Raw genomic sequence first — 9,492 nt, 5'->3', positions numbered from 1 at the left:
TGAATATAAAAGCAGCTTCCATGAAATGGACTGTCATTCACAAACAAGAATGTCTGACAAGGAATTTGTCAAACAGTTTAAGAACAACATTTCTCAACCAGCTATTGCAAGGGATTTTAGGGATTTCACCATCCACGGTCCGCGATATCATCAAAAGGTTCAGAGAATCTGGAGAAATCACTTCCCATGACCTTCGATCCCTCAGGCAGTACTTTATCAAAATCCGACATCAGTGTGTAAAGGATATCACCACATGGGCTTAAAAAAAAACACTGTCAGTAACTACAGTAGGTCGCTACATCTCTAAGGGCCAGTTAATACTCTCAACTTGTTTGCAATGTGTTGCTGCCATTAAATTCTAAGTTAATGATTATTTGCAAAAAAAAATGTAGTTCCTCAGTTTGAATATTAAGTATCTTGTCTTTGCAGTTCCTTCAATTGAATATAAGTTGAAAAGGATTTGCAAATCATTGTTTTCTGTTTTTATTCACACAACGTGCCAACTTCACTGGTTTTGGGTTTTGTAGTGGATTGTATTGTAGAAGCAGTATGCTACCAGTTGGCTACAAGGTTGCCAATCGTCCAAAACAGTGAATAAATAAATAATGAAAAAATAATTACCATATTAAGTAAGCAAATATTAAATACATAGATGATATTTATTAGGGCTGCAAATCTTTGAGTGTCCCACGATTCGATTCAATATTGATTCTTGGGGTCACGATTTGGTTCAAAATCGATTTTTTTTTTTTCAATTCAACACGATTCTCGATTCGAAAACGATTTGTTTTCCTGATTTAAAAGGATTCACTATTCATTTAATACATGATTTACAGGATTTCAGCAGGATCTACCCCAGTCTCCTGGCATGCAAGCAGAGTAATAGATTTTTGTAAAAAGCTTTGATAATTGTAAAGGACAATGTTTTATCAACTGATTGCAATGATGTACATTTGTTTTAACTATTAAATGAACAAAAAATATGACTTATTTTATTTTTGTGAAAACATTGGACACAGTGTGTTGTCAAGCTTATGAGATGCGATGCAAGTGTAAGCCACTGTGACACTATTGTTCTTTTTTTTTTATTTTTATAAATGTCTAATGATAATGTCAATGAGGGATTTTTAATCACTGCTATGCTGAAATTATAACTAATATTGATACTGTTGTTGATAATATTCATTTTTGTTTCACTACTTTTGGTTTGTTCTGTGTCGTGTTTGTGTCTCAATTGCTCTGTTTATTGCAGTTCTGAGTGTTGCTGGGTCAGGTTTGGTTTTGGAATTGGATTGCATTGTTATGGTATTGCTGTGTATTGTTTTGTTGGATTAATAAAAAAATACAAAAAAATACAAAATTTTTTACAAATGAGAATCGATTCTGAATCGCACAACATAAGAATCGCGATTCAAATTCGAATCGATTTTTTCCCACACCCCTAATATTTATCGTAAAAATAATAAATAAATAAACAAAAAAGTGTCGAGATGTTCATCATAATTATTAGTGACAATACACTTTATGATAGTGACACCCCCAACTGGTAATACAGTAACTCACCAAAGGGTCAAATGACATTGTAACATGATGCATCTTTTAATGACAAATATAGCATGAATAAACATTGGGTGATTTATTTAAATGTAGCCAGTCGTATTAAAAAAAGACAAATATCTCACCTTTTCTTTCTTTTTGTCAACGTGGTTCTCATACTGATGAAAGTTGGAGACTCCTCTATTATAAAGCTGCACACTACATGTATACTGTTAGACAGGAGAGATGTCTGTTTGAGTAAAATGTTTTTTTTTATTCTGTTAGGTTAAGCCGGAAATATTTCTATTGAGGAAAATGTTTTTATTTTATTCCGTTCATTTTGTTATTTTGCACAAAACATTGATTATTAAATACATTTAATTTTGATTGAAGTCAAACAGTATGAAAAATGTGTGTGTGTTGATTGGCAGTCATCGGGTCATAAAATCCGAAAAGGTCTAATTGATGCAAATGGACTCTTTTGAATAGTAGTCCAGCTGCCTCCATACAGACTAGAGACAGGATTTATGGCATTTTGAAGGTAGCCGGATCTTGAGCAGCTGTTCCTTTCAAGGAGCTGTCCAAAAGACTGGCTCATTATTGTAGTTTCTTATTTTACTGATTTTTATTTATTTATTTATTTTTTTAAGCAAAGAAACAATTACTGGTAACAGTCATAAAAACACACGTGGACCAGAATAATTCAAACCTACATAAATGTTAGTCTATTGGTGGGAATTCTTCTGAAATAGTGACAAAAAAATAATTTTTGTTGTTTGTTGTTTTCACTGTAAACCTTCCAAAAGGTGGTGCCATAACCCTATGCTTTGACAGGAACATCTGGAGTTTACTTCTTCACTCATCAAAAAATACTTATTAGCAAAAGAGCTGTTAACAAAATATATAAATAATAAGCAAGCATAAAGTAATAACATACTTTGACTACTTAAGAACAACAAACCAGAAAAGTGAATCCGAATTTAAAAAAAAACACAAATTAAAAATAAAAACAATAACAAACTTGAAATAATAAAATGCTGCTATGCTTCCTTTGACTCCCACTCATTTTTTAAAGTCCAGTTGCCAGTCAGGTGATGCTCTGGCTGCATATCATGAAAAACAGGTCCCAAACAATCGGCTCGAAACTGCGACTCAATTGTTATTGTTCATCTAAAAGAGACGTTCAAAAGACTCAAGTCGTTCAAGGAATGTTCCATTTCTAAATCAAACTTTGCAGATAGTATAAACTTATTTCACACAAATAAAAAAGGCAAAAAATATCAGGTCAACCATCCCACAAGGTGCCTCTTATTTTGGGGGGTCAATTAGCAACCCTGCAACACACGCCATGTTTTTAGATCTTTTATTTCTTTAAATGAATGAATGAATATATCTGCTTCTTCTTCTCAGCAGTGTTCTTCACACACATTTTCTTCCGACCCAAGAATGGAAAAAACTAATTTTGTTCTTCTTGCTGTCCATAAAGTTAGCATTCTCACTAGGTAATGCTCGTAAAAGAGAGACACCATTCTTGCTCACACACAGATCACTTTGGCACTCGCCAGGGGCGGCGTTAAGGGGTGGCTTTTGGGGCATTGGGGCTCAAGCCCCAGATGTTTTCTGAAGAGACCTGACCTGAATTGTATTTTATGGGCGGAATAAAAACAGTAGTTGCTGTGACGTGCAGTACCTGAGACCAACAGAGAGGCAGTAGCTGCAAAAAGTAGCCTGCATATTAACCCTAAACCAGGGGCCGGCAAACCAAAATGTTTAAAGAGACATATTCAATCAATCAATCAATCAACGTTTACTTATATAGCCCTAGATCACTAGTGTCTCAAAGGGCTGCACAAACCACCACGACATCCTCGGTAGGCCCACATAAGGGCAAGGAAAACTCACACCCAGTGGGACATCGGTGACAATAATGACCCAGTGGGACGTCGGTGACAATGATGACTATGAGAACCTTGGAGAGGAGGAAAGCAATGGATGTCGAGCGGCTCTAACATGATACTGTGAAAGTTCAATCCACAATGGATGCAACACAGTCGCGAGAGTCCAGTCCAAAGCGGATCCAACACAGCCGCGAGAGTCCCGTTCACAGCGGAGCCAGCAGGAAACCATCCCAAGCGGAGGCTGATCAGCATCGCAGAGATGTCCCCAGCCGATACACAGGCAAGCAGTACATGGCCACCGGATCGGACCGGACCCCCTCCACAAGGGAGAGTGGGACATAGAAGAAAAAGAAAAGAAACGGCAGATCAACTGGTCTAAAAAGGGAGTCTATTTAAAGGCTAGAGTATACAAATGAGTTTTAAGGTGAGACTTAAATGCTTCTACTGAGGTGGCATCTCGAACTGTTACCGGGAGGGCATTCCTGAGTACTGGAGCCCGAACGGAAAACGCTCTATAGCCCGCAGACTTTTTTTGGGCTTTGGGAATCACTAACAAGCCGGAGTCCTTTGAACGCAGATTTCTTGCCGGGACATATGGTACAATACAATCGGCAAGATAGGATGGAGCTAGACCGTGTAGTATTTTATACGTAAGTAGTAAAACCTTAAAGTCACATCTTAAGTGCACAGGTACTGCCCTCCAAAATAGTTTCTCTCATTTTGAGGAAATAACATTAGAGGAATTGTTACAACGTGTAAATGGAATAAAACAGACAACATGCTTACTTGACCCTCTTCCTGGGAAACTGATCAAGGAGCTCTTTGTATTATTAGGTCCATCAGTGCTAAATATTATAAACTTATCACTCTCCTCGGGCACTGTTCCCCTAGCATTCAAAAAAGCGGTTATTCATCCTCTTCTTAAAAGACCTAACCTCGATCCTGACCTCATGGTAAACTACCGACCGGTGTCTCACCTTCCCTTTATTTCAAAAATCCTTGAAAAAATTGTTGCGGAGCAGTTAAATGAACACTTAGCGTCTAACAATCTATGTGGAACCTTTCAATCCGGTTTCAGAGCAATTCCCTCCACGGAGACAGCCCTCGCAAAAATGACTAATGATCTATTGCTAACGATGGATTCTGATTGGCCCAAAAATAATAAAGAAATCTGTCTGGAGCCGCAAAAAATGTAAAGCCTTATACAAATGTTAAAACTAAGGCACAACATGATGTAAGTGTTTATATTAGCTATGTTACATATGACTATGTGGCGAAGGCTGAAGCAAATCTTCGTTCACAGAAATGTTGAACTTGAATATTTATTCTACACTCTTTTACAATGTTGGAAAACATTACTAAAATGGAGGCTTTTCAGAGGATGTGATAACTACTTGAAATTACTGGCTCAGAATAGGCAAAGGTAAAGTTGAGTGTGTTCAAGTTAAAGGGAACGGAAACTACAGATAAAATGAGCTCAAATATACCTAAAATATGAGCCATAATGATGCAATATGTACACGCAGCGGTCATAAATAGCATGTTAGCATCGATTAGCTTGCAGTTATCAAAGATGTCTGATAAGCCCTCCACACAAGTCAATAACAACAAAGCTCACCTTTGTGGATTCACCCACAGCATAAGATGTTTGATGACAAATAGAGACAAAGAAGGAGTGGAATATCACACGTCTTTCTGTGGCAGTATCAAGTAAAATTGTACATGCAAACAAACTACAGTGTGTTCAAGGACTTCCGAAATTAGGACAAAATGGCGCCCGCCATACTCTCATCAGTGAAGCAAATTTAATGTATACTGTTGGACTTCTAACAATTAGGAATGTTTGTGTCATGTTTGTCCTCCTACAGAAACCATAGTACATCCATCCAGCCATCTTCTTCCGCTTATCCAAGGTCAGGTCGCGGGGGCAGCAGCCTAAGCAGGGAAGCCCAGACTTCCCTCTCCCAGGCCACTTCGTCCAGCTCCTCCCGGGGGATCCCAAAGCGTTCCCAGGCCAGCCAGGAGACATAGTCTTCCCAACATGTCCTCGGTCTTCCCTGTGGCCTCCTACCGGTCGGAAGTGCCCTAAACACCTCCCCTAGGAGGCGTTCGGGTGGCATCCTGACCAGATGCCCGAACTACCTCATCTGGCTCCTGTTGATGTGGAGGAGCAGCGGCTTTACTTTGAGCTCCCCACGGTAACAGAGCTTCTCACCTTATCTCTAAGGGAGAGCCCTGCCACCAAGAGGAGGAAACTCATTTCGGCCGCTTGTACCTGTGATCTTGTCCTTCTGATCATAACCCAAAGCTCATAACCATAGGTGAGAATGGGAACGTAGATCGATCGGTAAATTGAGAGATTTGCCTTCCGGCTCAGCTCCTTCTTCACTACAATGGATCGATACAGCGTCCGCATTACTGAAAACCCTGTACCGATCCGCCTGTTGTTCTCACGATCCACTCTTCCCTCACTTGTGAACAAGACTCCTAGGTACTTGAACTCCTCCACTAGGGGCAAAATCTCCTCCCCAACCTGGAGATGGCCCTCCACCCTTTCCCGGGCGTGGACCATGGACTCGGACTTGGAGGTACTTCACACTCGGCTGCGAACCGATCCAGTGAGAGCTTAAGATCCTGGCCAGTTAAAGCCATCAAGACCATATCATCTGCAAATAGCAGAGACCGAATCCTGCAGACACCAAACCCGATCCTGTCAACACGATTTTTAATGTCCAAACAATGCAGGAAAAACACAAACCAGGAACCAGGAGATAGGAAACAGGATACCAGGAAAACAGGTGAACTGGAAAAAGCGAACAGAAACCAGCAAACAGGAAACGAGAAAACTGGAGACAGCAACCAGCAAACAGTTCACAGCATACAGGAAACAGCTTGCATTCCACAGCATACAGGTAGTAATACTCCAGCACTGACTGGAGGGAGAGGCAGTTATAAATAGGAGCATGATTGGCAATTGCCACCAGTTGTGCCAGACTGCCAATCAGGGACAGTTGAGGGAAAACAGCGCTCAGGGAGACAAGCAGGAAATTGAAACAAAATGAGCGCGCTGACAGGAAATAAAACACAGAGGGATAACTAAAACATCAATCAATCAATCATCAATCAATGTTTACTTATACTTATATAGCCCTAAATCACTAGTGTCTCAAAGGGCTGCACAAACCACTACGACATCCTCGGTAGGCCCACATAAGGGCAAGGAAAACTCACACCCAGTGGGACGTTGGTGACAATGATGACTATGAGAACCTTGGAGAGGAGGAAAGCAATGGATGTCTAACATGATACTGTGAAAGTTCAATCCATAATGGATCCAACACAGTCGCGAGAGTCCATTCCAAAGCGGATCCAACACAGTAGCGAGAGTCCCGTTCACAGCGGAGCCAGCAGGAAACCATCCCAAGCGGAGGCGGATCAGCAGCGCAGAGATGTCCCCAGCCGATACACAGGCAAGCAGTACATGGCCACCGGACCGGACCAGACCCCCTCCACAAAGGAGAGTGGGACATAGAAGAAAAAGAAAAGAAACAGCAGATCAACTGGTCTAAAAAGGGAGTCTATTTAAAGGCTAGAGTATACAAATGAGTTTTAAGGTGAGACTTAAATGCTTCTCCTGAGGTGGCATCTCGAACTGTTACCGGGAGGGCATTCCAGAGCACTGGAGCCCGAAATGAAAACGCTCTATAGCCCGCAGACTTTTTTTGGGCTTTGGGAATCACTAATAAGCCGGAGTCCTTTGAACGCAGATTTCTTGCCGGGACATATGGTACAATACAATCGGCAAGATAGGATGGAGCCAGACCGTGTAGTATTTTATACGTAAGTAGTAAAACCTTAAAGTCACATCTTAAGTGCACGGGAAGCCAGTGCAGGTGAGCCAGTACAGGCGTAATGTGATCAAACTTTCTTGTTCTTGTCAAAAGTCTAGCAGCCGCATTTTGTACCAACTGTAATCTTTTAATGCTAGACATGGGGAGACCCGAAAATAATACGTTACAGTAGTCGAGGCGAGACGTAACAAACGCATGGATAATGATCTCAGCGTCTTTAGTGGACAGAATGGAGCGAATTTTAGCGATATACGGAGATGAAAGAAGGCCGTTTTAGTAACGCTTTTAATGTGTGACTCAAAGGAGAGAGTTGGGTCGAAGATAATACCCAAATTCTTTAACGTGTCGCCTTTTTTAATTGTTTGGTTGTCAAATGTTAGAGTTGTATTATTAAATAGAGTTCGGTGTCTAGCAGGACCGATAATCAGCATTTCCGTTTTTTTGGCGTTGAGTTGCAAAAAGTTAGCGGACATCCATTGTTTAATTTCATTAAGACACGCCTCCAGCTGACTACAATCCGGCGTGTTGGTCAGCTTTAGGGGCATGTAGAGTTGGGTGTCATCATCATAACAGTGAAAGCTAACACCGTATTTGCGTATGATGTCACCTAGCGGCAGCATGTAGATGCTGAAGAGTGCAGGGCCAAGGACCGAACCCTGGGGAACTCCACACGTTACCTTAACGTAGTCCGAGGTCACATTGTTATGGGAGACACACTGCATCCTATCAGTAAGATAAGAGTTAAACCAAGACAGGGCTAAGTCTGACATACCAATTCGTGTTTTGATACGTTCTAATAAAATATTATGATCGACAGTATCGAAAGCAGCGCTAAGATCGAGGAGCAGCAACATAGATGACGCATCAGAATCCATCGTTAGCAATAGATCATTAGTCATTTTTGCGAGGGCTGTCTCCGTGGAGTGATTTGCCCTGAAACATAACCAAACTGCTTAACAAAATCATGTTTTATATTCTAGTTTCTTCAAAATGCCACCCTTTGCTCTGATTACTGTTTGCACACTGTTGGCATTCTCTTGATGAGCTTCAAGAGGTAGTCCCCAGAAAGGGTTTTCACTTCACAGGTGTCATAGTTTTGATGCCTTCAGTGAAAAACTACAATGTAAATAGTCATGAAAAAAAAAGAAAATGCATTGAAATGAGAAGGTGTGTCCACATTTTGGCCTGTACTATATATATATATATATATATATATATATATATATATATATATATATATATATATATATATATATATATATATATGACAGTCTGGCAGTGTGATTGCCTTGGAACTAATCAATCTGTCACAACAGTCACTTATAAAGCAAACGTTATCACCACACAATAATTCCGATATGGTAACCCCAAAAAACTATAGAGGTGCTTTATTCCATTTAAAGCCAAACCTCATAGAAACATAACTATTAGGCTTCCAGTTTTGCAATGTTAAACACGGCAATAATTCTAGAGGATAAAAACCTGAAATCTACTAAATGCTGCATAAAAGTGTACTTTATTCAACTTATTTCAATTCAAGTAAAGCACAAAACCAACGTGTCTTTCCTACCATAGGCGCCAATCCTGTGGGTGCTTCAGGGCCCAAGCACCCACGGACAATGCCTAGCACCCACGTGGGATTGATGACAGCTTTCAATTTTTAAAATTAATCTTGTTGTAGTTGATATTGTGGCGAGTTTGGTCCGTTTTACAAAATAATAAAGCCACAAATCATATGGGGTATTAACTTTGTTGTACGTCTATTTTTTTTTTTTTTAAATACAAGCACACGGAGCACCCACTGGCAGAAATGTAGATTGGCGCCTATGTCTCCTACAACAACAACATCAACAGGATACTCTACTGTACAAAGTTGTCATGTTTGTTATCCCAAATTATGAGAGTATCATGTTTCCACTTTTACTCATTTACATAAGAACAGATACTGTTGACAAAGATCTGAAGAAGGAAGATGGGACTACATTAAATGCTTATTCATAGGCATCAAAGATCACTCACTGTTTGTTTAATTTAGAAATTAGCTCAGATTTACAGTTGAAATAACAAAAGTGGTGCCTACTCACCTGCCATCAGGTACACCGCAGTTTAATGAGTTACAAATAAAGGTTGGTATCAAACATTCTGCCTTTACAAAACAATAATGCTTAACTTTGATTGAATTGCAAAGTGTATTACTGAATGATATG

Source organism: Nerophis ophidion, linkage group LG12 (genome assembly GCF_033978795.1).
Source record: "Nerophis ophidion isolate RoL-2023_Sa linkage group LG12, RoL_Noph_v1.0, whole genome shotgun sequence".
Lineage (NCBI taxonomy): Eukaryota > Metazoa > Chordata > Actinopteri > Syngnathiformes > Syngnathidae > Nerophis > Nerophis ophidion.
This window is presented reverse-complemented; position numbering follows the sequence as displayed.